Source organism: Oncorhynchus mykiss, chromosome Y, assembly GCF_013265735.2.
Source record: "Oncorhynchus mykiss isolate Arlee chromosome Y, USDA_OmykA_1.1, whole genome shotgun sequence".
NCBI classification, from domain to species: Eukaryota; Metazoa; Chordata; class Actinopteri; order Salmoniformes; family Salmonidae; genus Oncorhynchus; species Oncorhynchus mykiss.
The window spans coordinates 26,450,295-26,462,834 of NC_048593.1; the positions used below are offsets into that span (position 1 = coordinate 26,450,295).

At 47.7% G+C, this 12,540-nt stretch overlaps 1 pseudogene; it reads right to left on the reverse strand.

The window, feature by feature from the left end:
• Positions 1-486: 486 nt before the first annotated feature.
• On the reverse strand, positions 487-4,498 carry LOC110509349 (annotated as a pseudogene).
• Positions 4,499-12,540: the final 8,042 nt, after the last annotated feature.

Below are 12,540 nucleotides of genomic sequence, written 5' to 3' on the forward strand. Positions count from 1 at the left end.
ATGGACGTATACAGCCGCAGGCCTCTGGTCAGACAGGCTTATATAGCCACAGGCCTCTGGTCAGACAGGCTTATACAGCCACAGACCACTGGCCAGACAGGCTTATACAGCCACAGGCCACTGGCCAGACAGGCTTATACAGCCACAGGCCACTGGTCAGACAGGCTTATACAGCCACAGGCCTCTGGCCAGACAGGCTTATACAGCCACAGGCCACTGGTCAGACAGGCTTATACAGCCACTGGCCACTGGTCAGACAGGCTTATACAGCCACTGGCCACTGGTCAGACAGGCTTATACAGCCACAGGCCACTGGTCAGACAGGCTTATACAGCCACAGGCCTCTGGCCAGACAGGCTTATACAGCCACAGGCCTCTGGCCAGACAGGCTTATACAGCCACAGGCCACTGGTCAGACAGGCTTATACAGCCACAGGCCACTGGTCAGACAGGCTTATACAGCCACAGGCCTCTGGCCAGACAGGCTTATACAGCCACAGGCCACTGGTCAGACAGGCTTATACAGCCACAGGCCACTGGCCAGACAGGCTTATACAGCCACAGGACTCTGGCCCAGACAGGCTTATACATCAGGGTGGTGACATACTTCTTCTTGTAGCGATAAGTTGCACTAAGCACCATCACACCATCCTGAGAGGAGAGAGAGAGAAATATAAAACTCCATTAGCACATACATGACATTTCCCTTTACCTCTCATTCTGATTCATTCTGTTCCATCTTGCACACTTTCAATCAATCTAATTATGCTTCATGTCTTTGATTTAATCTTTCTGATCTCTCTCTGGTCTTACCTTAATGGACAGGGAGTAGAGGTGATTGAGCATGACATGGTTGGGTTCTGGAAGCAATGCAGGGTCACACTGATGAGGGAAAGCAAACAGCTTACTCCAGTGCATACACATTACTGTCAATGACATGAACCGCTCTGTCATGTCTTCATCATTGATATTCCTATGAGGGTTTGGATTCAGTTGTTGTCATCTTGTACTCAGAGATTCCTGTGTGCTTGTTTAGGATGACCTGTAGCAGGTGAGGTGGCAGAATGGGCAGACACGGTCCAGGAGGGGAGCTGGACAGGTCTAACTCACAAACAGATGGTAAATACAATGCGAGATTGAACATCAATATTTGTCTTGTTAATATTTTGCTATTACCAGTTACCATCTAACTTTTTAGCATCATGGAGACATTTTCCAATACAGTAGCATAACTTGGTTACACTCATTAGTGTTATGCAGAGTCTGTATTTAGAGAGTTGGGCCAACTTTTAGAATGTTGTTCTAATTCTAGACATTCAGTTACATAGCATGAAATATGAATGGGGTGGTAACATGGCTGCCATAGAATGTTAAAGATGCATCATTAATGCAGAAAGGTCAACGGCCCAACTTTCTTAATACATGGCTCTGGTGTTATGCATGGGTAAACAGGTTGTGGACACTGACCTGACATACACTGCTCAAAAAAATAAAGGGAACACTAAAATAACACATCCTAGATCTGAATGAATGAAATATTCTTATTAAATACTTTTTTCTTTACATAGTTGAATGTGCTGACAACAAAATCACACAAAAACTATCAATGGAAATCAAATGTATCAACCCATGGAGGTCTGGATTTGGAGTCACACTCAAAATTAAAGTGGAAAACCACACTACAGGCTGATCCAACTTTGATGTAATGTCAAAATTAGGCTCAGTAGTGTGTGTGGCCTCCACGTGCCTGTATGACCTCCCTACAACACCTGGGCATGCTCCTGATGAGATGGCGGATGGTCTCCTGAGGGATCTCCTCCCAGACCTGGACTAAAGCATCCGCCAACTCCTGGACAGTCTGTGGTGCAACGTGGCGTTGGTGGATGGAGAGAGACACGATGTCCCAGATGTGCTCAATTGGATTCAGGTCTGGGGAACGGGCGGGCCAGTCCATAGCATCAATGCTTTCCTCTTGCAGGAACTGCTGACACACTTCAGCCACATGAGGTCTATTATTGTCTTGCATTAGGAGGAACCCAGGGCACCCAGGGCACCAGCATATGGTCTCACAAGGGGTCTGAGGATCTCATCTCAGTACCTAATGGCAGTCAGGCTACCTCTGGCGAGCACATGGAGGGCTGCGCGGCCCCCCAAAGAAATGCCACCCCACACCATGACTGACCCACCGCCAAACCGGTCATGCTGGAGGATGTTGCAGGCAGCAGAACGTTCTCCACAGCGTCTCCAGACTCTGTCACGTCTGTCACATGTGCTCAGTGTGAACCTGCTTTCATCTGTGAAGAGCACAGGGCGCCAGTGGCGAATTTGCCAATCTTGGTGTTCTCTGGCAAATGCCAAACGTCCTGCATGGTGTTGGGCTGTAAGCACAACCCCCACCTGTGGACGTCGGGCCCTCATACCACCCTCATGGAGTCTGTTTCTGACCGTTTGAGCAGACACATGCACATTTGTGGCCTGCTGGAGGTAATTTTGCAGGGCTCTGGCAGTGCTTCTCCTGATCCTCCTTGCACAAAGGCAGAGGTAGCGGTCCTGCTGCTGGGTTGTTGCCCTCCTACGGCCTCCTCCATGTCTCCTGATGTACTGGCCTGTTTCCTGGTAGCGCCTCCATGCTCTGGACACTACGCTGACAGACACAGCAAACCTTCTTGCCACAGCTCGCTTTGATGTCCCATCCTGGATGAGCTGCACTACCTGATCCACTTATGTGGGTTGTAGACTCCGTCTCATGCTACCACTAGAGTGAAAACACCGCCAGCATTCAAAAGTGACCAAAACATCAGCCAGGAAGCATAGGAACTGAGAAGTGGTCTGTGGTCACCACCGGCAGAACCACTCCTTTATTGGGGGTGTCTTGCTAATTGCCTATAATTTCCACCTGTTGTCTATTCCATTTGCACAACAGCATGTGACATTTATTGTCAATCAGTGTTGCTTCCTAAGTGGACAGTTTGAATTCACAGTAGTGTGATTGACTTGGGAGTTACATTGTGTTGTTTAAGAGTTCCCTTTATTTTTTTGAGCAGTGTAGAAGAGCACTTCTGTGAGTCCATCATAACTGCATCAAACACCTCAAAGTCAGTCTTCTTCACTTGGATGACGTTGTTGACTGTGCCTAGCTGGTTGGTTACAACAGGCTGGGGGACCACAAAACCAGCAATCTACAGTGGACTCAAACTTCAAATCTGTTAGCTATTTTTCATCCATATAGGAATGACTAAGTAAACATCGGTTCTCCATCAGAGCCATTACAACATGTAAAACATAGGTGGTTCTGGTCCCAAAACACTCTGCTCACCTCAGCTGGGTCATGAGTCCATGTTCCGTCCACATAGAACTTATTCTTACTGTCAGTGTGTTCTATCTTTCAGTCACAAAAACTTTGTGGCGATTGTGGATCTGCCTGAAGGGGAGCATCATTATAAGTGCATATACACACTCACAAATTGCACCATAGGCAGGTCAACAATAATGTTATGAGTATGATGCCCTTCCCAGGGCTGCTAACCCACCTCCTGGTTAGGGGAATCTCCAGACAGAGAGACCTCCTTTCCAGGTCCAGTCCAGCGGAAAACAGTGGGGCGGTCCAGAGTGTGCCCTTTATCATCCTCCAGGTTCTGACGCCATGCAAGGTACTCCTCTTTCTCTAAGGGAGCCTAGGAGACCAGGGAAGATGGAGAGATGTGTGTGAGACAGGAAGAGGGAGAGATGAGTCTCTCTATATGTGAAATGGGAAGAGGGAGAGGTGAGGCTCTCTGTATGGGAGACGGGAAGTGTCACAGGAACGACGCTGGAAAGGCGAAGCAGGTACAAGGAGTGAAACATTTAATAGGGAACGGACATAGAACTAGACAGGAACAGCTTCAGCACATGGGTAACAAACACATAACAATCAATGCAGCAGTGGGGAACAGAGCTGGAGAACTGACAAATATAGGGGAGGAAAAAAACAGGTGATTGAGTGAGTCCAGATGAATCCAATATCGCTGATGCATGTGACAAGGGAAGGCAGGTGTGCGTAATTGATGATGGCAGGAGTGCATGATGCAGGGCAGCCTGGTGCCCTCGAGTGCCACCCGGCGCCCCACCTGGGCAAACCGGCCAAGACATGGGAGCCTGGCGAGCCGGCTGAGGCAAGGACGCCTGTCGCTCCAGCTGCGGCGAGGGAGCCCGATGATCTAGTGGAACATTACGTGGGATGGAGCCAACCGAGCCAACCGAGGCAAGCAAACCTCTCGAGCCAGCCAGGGCTTGGAAGCCCGACGAGCTGGCTTAGGCACCCCCGGTTCCATTGGCGGCAGAATCCACCCCGACGTCTCTAACAAACAAAAAATTTAATCTCCTGGACCCGCTGGGCGAAACAGACCTGACGATCCAGCTGAGGCCCGACGTGGGATGGGCGCCTTCCGAGCCAACGAAACCTCTCGAGCCAGCTAGGGCGTGGAAGCCTGACGAGCTGGCTAGGCACCCCCAGTTCCATCAGTGGCGACCTAGGACCAACGTCACCACCAACCGGAACACCAGTACTCCCTGATGCTGCGTGTGTTGGCTGCTGCATTCTGTCACGGGACGACGCTGGAGAGGCGAAGCAGGTACAGGGAGTCAAACATTTAATAGGGAACGGACATAGAACAAGACAGGAACAGAGTCAGCAAACGGGTGACAAACACATAACAATCAATGCAGCAGTGGGGAACAGAGCTGGAGAACTGACAAATATAGGGGAAGAAAAAAACAGGTGATTGAGTGAGTCCATGTGAGTCCAATATCGCTGATGCGTGTGACGAGGGAAGGCAGGTGTGCGTGACGGACGGCAGGAGTGACATCCAAAGACTATGCATAATGTTAGCTAGCTAGCTACAGTGCAGTGAAAAAGTATTTGCCCCTTTCTGATTTTCTCTAAATTTGCCTGTTTTTCACACTGAATGTTATCAGATATTCAAACAAAACCTAATATTAGATAAAGGAAACCTAAGTAAACATATAACACATGCATACGTATTTCATTTATTTAATTAGAAAAGTTATAAAATACCCAATACCCCAGAGTAAAAAAGTAATTACACTCAATAACTGGTTGCCCCACCATTAGCTGCAATGACTGCAACCAAACCCCTTCTTGTAGTTGTTGATCATTCTCTCACATCGCTGTAGAGGAATTTTGGCCCACTTCTTCCATGCAGAACTGCTTTTACTCAGAGACATTTGTGGGTCGTCGCACATGAACTGCTCGGTTCAGGCACTGCTACATCTCAAATGGGTTTAGGTCTGGACTTTGACTAGGTCATTTCAATGTGTTTTGGTTGCTGCATGGTTGCCACCAGAGCTCAACACACTTGATGAGCAACTTGTAGGTATTATAGAGGAATCCCTCCTGAGTGGAGGAGTGACAGGTGGTGGAGGGGGACACGGACATGCAAGAAGCACCGGATGATCCAGGCATGTAATTAGTATTCCCTCTTTTGAAAAGAGTACACCAAATGCATTCATGTTGTGTTTAAACATGTATTTACACAAACAATGGTGACATTTTCTATTGTTTTTAGTTGCTGCGTGTTCCAGCGGGGTCGGTGGTGCTGCAGCGGAGCAGGAGCTGAGTGTTCCACTGGGGAGGTGGTGCTGCAGCGGAGCAGGAGCTGAGTGTTCCACTGGGGAGGTGGTGCTGCAGCGGAGCAGGAGCTGAGTGTTCCACTGGGGAGGTGGTGCTGCAGCGGAGCAGGAGCTGAGTGTTCCACTGGGGAGGTGGTGCTGCAGCGGAGCAGGAGCTGTGTTCCACTGGGGAGGTGGTGCTGCAGCGGAGCAGGAGTTGAGTGTTCCACTGGGGAGGTGGTGCTGCAGCGGAGCAGGAGCTGAGTGTTCCACTGGGGAGGTGGTGCTGCAGCGGAGCAAGAGCTGAGTGTTCCACTGGGGAGGTGGTGCTGCAGCGGAGCAGGAGCTGAGTGTTCCACTGGGGAGGTGGTGCTGCAGCGGAGCAGGAGCTGAGTGTTCCACTGGGGAGGTGGTGCTGCAGCGGAGCAGGAGCTGAGTGTTCCACTGGGGAGGTGGTGCTGCAGCGGAGCAGGAGCTGAGTGTTCCACTGGGGAGGTGGTGCTGCAGCGGAGCAGGAGTTGAGTGTTCCACTGGGGAGGTGGTGCTGCAGCGGAGCAGGAGCTGAGTGTTCCACTGGGGAGGTGGTGCTGCAGCGGAGCAGGAGCTGAGTGTTCCACTGGGGAGGTGGTGCTGCAGCGGAGCAGGAGTTGAGTGTTCCACTGGGGAGGTGGTGCTGCAGCGGAGCAGGAGCTGAGTGTTCCACTGGGGAGGTGGTGCTGCAGCGGAGCAGGAGCTGAGTGTTCCACTGGGGAGGTGGTGCTGCAGCGGAGCAGGAGCTGAGTGTTCCACTGGGGAGGTGGTGCTGCAGCGGAGCAGGAGCTGAGTGTTCCACTGGGGAGGTGGTGCTGCAGCTGAGCAGGAGCTGAGTGTTCCACTGGGGAGGTGGTGCTGCAGCGGAGCAGGAGCTGAGTGTTCCACTGGGGAGGTGGTGCTGCAGCAGAGCAGGAGCTGAGTGTTCCACTGGGGAGGTGGTGCTGCAACGGAGCAGGAGCTGAGTGTTCCACTGGGGAGGTGGTGCTGCAACGGAGCAGGAGCTGAGTGTGCTCAGCCCCGGCGTCTCCACTGCACCTCCTGCGTCACAACCCTCCAGCGCCCGTGTCCTCACAGATGCAGTCCTGCAAACGCAAAGAGACACCATCAATGCTATTAACGAGGTTACCAAGGAGTTGCAGTGGGACAGGCATGGCTTGGTTTCTGCAGGTGATTCTCTGTAAAGCTGGGCCCACTACAGCACAGAGATCCAAGAGAACAGCTCTTGGTAATCGGAACCGGCTTATAAGCCACTCATCATCATTGGACAGAAAATCTTGCTGGTCTCTGAAAATCCGCTCTCTTTGAATTCTTCCATTCACCAAATCTTCCAACAGTGCCAAAGCAGCCATTGTGTGTCATTACGCATTGTAATTGCATGCCTTTTTATACCCACCCATTTGATTGCTACCCAATTGCATAACACCTGCAGGTGTGGTAATTACCTTGATTGTAACTGACAATGACAGGGCCATTATTACATTCACAATTCTGCGCAAAGAACATATGACAACAATATATGAAACTGCACTCGTATTTGTACATGTCGGTAGGGGTGAAGTGACTATGCATAGATAATAAAGAGCGAGTAGCAGCAGTGTACAAAACAAATGAATGGGGGTTTTGGGCATTAGCTACTCAATGTAATAGTCCGGTGGCCATTTGATGAATTGTTCAGCAGTTTTATGGCTTGGGGGTAGAAGCTGTTAATGAGCCTTTTGGTCCTAGACTGGTGCTCCGGTACCGCTTTGCCATTTGTCGTGCCCTCTTCACGACTGTCTTGATGTGTTTGAGCCATGATAGATTGTTGGTGATGTGGACACCAAGGAACTCTCAACCCACTCCACTATAGCCCTGTTGATGTCAATGGGTGACTGTTCTGCCTGCCTTTTCCTGTAGTTCACTATCAGCTCCTTTGTCTTGCTCACATTGAGGGAGAGGTTGTTGTCCTGGCACCACACTGCCAGTTCTCTGACCTCCTCCCTATAGGCTGTCTCATCGTTGTCGGTGATCAGGCCTACCACTGTTGTGTCATCAGCAACCTTAATGGTGTTGGAGTCGTGTTTGGCCAGGCAGTCGTGGGTGAACAGGGATTACAGGAAGGGGACTAAGTACACACCCCTGAGGGGACCCAGTGTTGACGATCAGCGTGGCAGACGTATTGTTGCCTACCCTTATCACCTGAAAGCGGCCCGTCAGGAAGTCCAGGATCCAGTTGCAGAAGGGAGGTGTTTAGTCCCAGGGTCCTTAGCTTAGTGATGAGCTTTGTGGGCACATGGTGCACTAATTGATGATGGCGATGACTGAGGTGGTATACTCGTCAATGCCATTGGATGAATCCCAGAATATATTACAGTCTGTTCTAGCAAAACAGTCCTGTAGTGTAGCATCTGCACCATCTGACCACTTCCGTATTGAGCGAGTCACTGGTACTTCCTGCTTTAGTTTTTGCTTGTAAGCAGGAATCAGGAGGATAATTATGGTCGGATTTGCCAAATGGAGGGCGGGGGAGCACTTTGTATTCATCTCTGTGTGTTGAGTAAAGGTGGTCTAGAGTTTTTTTGTCCTCTGGTTGGACATGTGACATGCTGGTAAAAATGGGGTAAAACTAATTAAGTTTCCCACTTCTGGGTGAGCATTTTCTTGTTTGCTTATGGCCTTATAGAGTTGGTTGAGTGCGCTCTTAGTGCCAGCATCAGTCTGTGGTGTTAGACGGCTACGAATAATATAGATGTGAACTCTTGGTAGATAGTGTGGTCTACAGCTTGTCATAAAGTACTCTACCTCTGCAATATCTCAAGATTTCTTTAATATTAGACATCGCGCACCAGCTGTTATTGACAAAAAGACACACACCCCCACCCCTCGACTTACCAGGTGTAGTGGTGCGTTGAAAATCCCCCCAGCTCTATATTGTCTGTGTCGTCGTTCAGCCACGACTCGGTGAAACATAAGATATTACAGTTCTTAATGTCCCGTTGGTAGGATAATCGTAAGTCATTCATTTTATTTTCCAATGATTGCATGTTAGCAAGTAGAATTGATGGCAATGGAAGTTTACTCGCTCACCTACGGATTCTCAAAAGGCAGCCTGATCTGTGTCCTCTTTTCTTCACGCAACTGATATGGACCTGGGCCTGTTCCCGGGAGAGCAGTATCTCTTTCTTGTCGGACTCTTAAAGGAAAAAGCTTCTACCAGTCCGTGGTGAGTAATCACAGTTCTGATAAGAGACAGTAGAGCAGCAACATTATGTACAAAATTGTTGTTGTTTTTTAAGTTACAAAGCAAAAAAAATTAACAGAATAGCACAATTGATAACAGGCATGTAAAACATCAGCCTCTTTGGCTCCATTTTCATATTTGAGGGGTTCTTTTGCAAAAAAAATATCTCTGTTTGTGAGTGATGCTACCGCCTCCTTCTACGGCTATAAAGTTATCTGGTTGACAAGAAGCACATAAACTAAGAAGGAACAGTATGTATTGTAGAAACCCTCACAGACATGAGTTATGCTGTTTGTTGTGTTGTACTTAACAGTAACCAGTGTTCGCGGGGTCCGACACACCAGTCAACCTGCTATCTGCCAACCACAGGAATGCTTGGAATGTTCCGGTGCAGAGCATCTTTGTGGTTGGTGGAGCGGCATGAAGGAAGGGTGCACCGCATGCTTAACCGTTGTTGTCTCTCTTTACATCTAGACTTAACAAGAGATGGGTCACGGTTGTTTGAAATTAGTTTCCTTGGTTTGTTTACTTGGCGTGGGCTACGGCCAAACAGTACCCTATATTGAGTTTGGTTAATAAACTGGGAATTCGTAAACGAAATCCTCTGTCTGGACATTTGTTAATTATCATCTACCCAGGTCATTACAGTATACTCCAACAAAAATCATACCTTTAGAATTGATGTTAGCTTACACCATTAAATTGCTTGTTTCTTTTATTTAACAATTTTTCGAACATTATGTTGTTCACAATTACGCTTAGCGTAATTCCCGAGTGCCCCGCCTCCTTTCGTACGTGACTGTCAGGGTGTGCAGTGTCACTTTCTTACCACAAGGTGGTAGTGTCGACCTGTACTGGGCCATCAGGCTCTGAAAGATCTAGATTTCTAGGACGATAATTAAGTTAGACTATCCCAGCTAAATGCTGATAAACATTATTTCAAACATAGTCACATAACAATGTCCCTAATGCTTGTGTTTTTTACACGTCCTTTAAATCACCTTTAGAGTGAGGATGACAGGCAGTCAGACAAACAAGAATTGTCACTTATCATCCTGTTGCTTTTAAACTTCTGATATTGTTTTTCTAACATCCTACAGCTCTCAGCAGCTGTAAAATATCACACAGCCTCCGCACTCTCCTCTAGCTGTCCGACCCTGAGTGACTGGCTCTAGCTGCACTGTCTGGTGTCTCCCTGTCTTCCGTCTGTCTGGGTATCAGGAGAGCTGTAGGGGAGACTGCAGATGATTCTGTGCTTGTTTCATCCTCTCCTTCTCTACATGTCCAGTGTCCCTCCATAATACACAAATGGATATATACACACTCATCCACGCACAGACATAGACACTCTCGTATAGGTCAGGTTTAGTTGAAACAATCATCCACACGAAAAGATTCTCTCACATACACATCGACATCCTCCCACACAGAAAGATGCACACCCTCCAGTATTACTTGCACAAGGGAGTATGTTTCCTTCCTGTGTCACATAATGAGCCCCTGGGATGCTGGGTTGTGATGCACCAGGGACGCTGCATTGTAAAACAGAACAATTAAACAAGACACCTTCATATGGAATGTGGTGACATCACTGATAATAGGTTTACCCATATATACTGAACAAAAACATAAATGCAACATGAAAAGTGTTGGTTTCATGTTTCATGAGCTGAAATAAAATATCCCAGAAATGTTCCATACAAAAACCTTAACATTTTGTGCACAAATATGCTTATCGCTGTTAGTGAGCATTGCTTCTTTGCCAAGATAATCCATTCACCTGAAAGGTGTGGCATATCAGGAAGCTGATTAAATAGCATGATCATTATACAGGTGCACCTTGTGCTGAGAACAAAAGGCAACTCAAAAATGTGCAATTCTGACAGAAAACACAATGCCTCAGATGTCTTGAGGGAGTGTGCAATTGACATGCTGACTGCAGGAATGTCCACCAGAGCTGTTAACAGAGAATTGAAAGTTAATTTCTCTACCATATGTCATTTTAGAGAATTTGGCAGCACGTCCAACTGGCCTAACAACCTCAGACCACGTGTAACCACGCCAGCCCAGGACCGCGACATCTGGCATCTTCACCTGCGGAAACGTCTGAGACCCTGCAGCCACCCAGACAGCTGATGAAACTGAGGAATCTTTCTGTTTGTAATAAAGCCCTTTTGTGGGAAAAATCTCCTTATGATTGGCTGGGCCTGGCGCGCAAGTGGGTGGGCCTGGTACCAAGTGGTTGGGCCATGGCTGCGCCACCTAATTTATTTATTTCAATTGACTGATTTCATTATACGTTTGAAGTCGGAAGTTGACATACACTTAGGTTGGAGTCATTAAAGCTGTTTTTTCAACCACTCCATACATTTATTGTTAACAAACTATAGTTTTGGCAAGTCAGTTAGGACATCTACTTTGTGCATGACACAAGTAATTTTTCCAACAATTGTTTATAGACAGATTATTTCACTTATAATTCACTGTATCACAATTCCAGTGGGTCAGAAGTTTACATACACTAAGTTGACTGTGCCTTTAAAAAGATTGGAAAATCCCAGAACATTATGTCATGGCTTTAGAAGCTTCTGATAGGCTAATTGACATTATTTGAGCCAAATGGAGGTGTACCTGTGGATGTATTTCAAGGCCTACCTTCAAACTCAGTGCCTCTTTGCTTGACATCATGGGAAAATCAAAATAAATCAGCCAAGACCTCGGAGAAAGAATTGGCGACCCCCACAAGTCTGGTTCATCCATGGGAGCAATTTCCAAACGCCTGAAGGTACCACGTTCATCTGTACAAACAATAGTACGCAAGTATAAACATCATGGGACCACGCAGCTGTCATACCGCTCAGGAAGGAGACGTGTTCTGTCTCCTAGAGATGAACGTACTTTGGTGCGAAAAGTGTAAATCAATCCCAGAACAGCAGCAAAGGACCTTGTGAAGATGCTGGAGGAAACCGATACAAAAGTGTCTACATCCAAAGTAAAACAAGTCCTATATCAACATATCCTGAAAGGCCGCTCAGCAAGGAAGATGCCACTGCTCCAAAACCGCCATATAAAAAGCCAGACTACGGTTTGCAACTGCACATGGGGACAAAGATCGTACTTTTTGGAGAAATATCCTCTGGTCTGATGAAACAAAAATAGAACTGTTTGGGCATAATGAACATCGTTATGTTTGGAGGAAAAAGGGGGATGCTTGCAAGCCAAAGAACACCATCCAACCGTGAAGCACAGGGGTGGCAGCATCATGTTGTGGGGGTGCTTTGCTGCAGGAGGGACTGGTGCACTTCACAAAATAGATGGCATCATGAGGAGGAAAGGTATGTGGTATATTGAAGCAACATCTCAAGACATCAGTCAGGAAGTTAAAGCTTGGTCGCAAATGGGTCTTCCAAATGAACAATGACCCCAAGCACACTTCCAAAGTTGTGTCAAAATGGCTTAAGGACAACAAAGTCAAGGTTTTGGAGTGGCCATCACAAAGCCCTGACCTCAATCCTATAGAAAATGTGTGTGCAGAACTGAAAAGGTGTGTGCAAGCAAGGAGGCCTACAAACCTGACTCAGTTACACCAGCTCTGTCAGGAGGAATGGGCCACAATTCACTCAACTTATTGTGGGAAGCTTGTGGAAGGCTACCTGAAAAGTTTGACCCATGTTAAACAA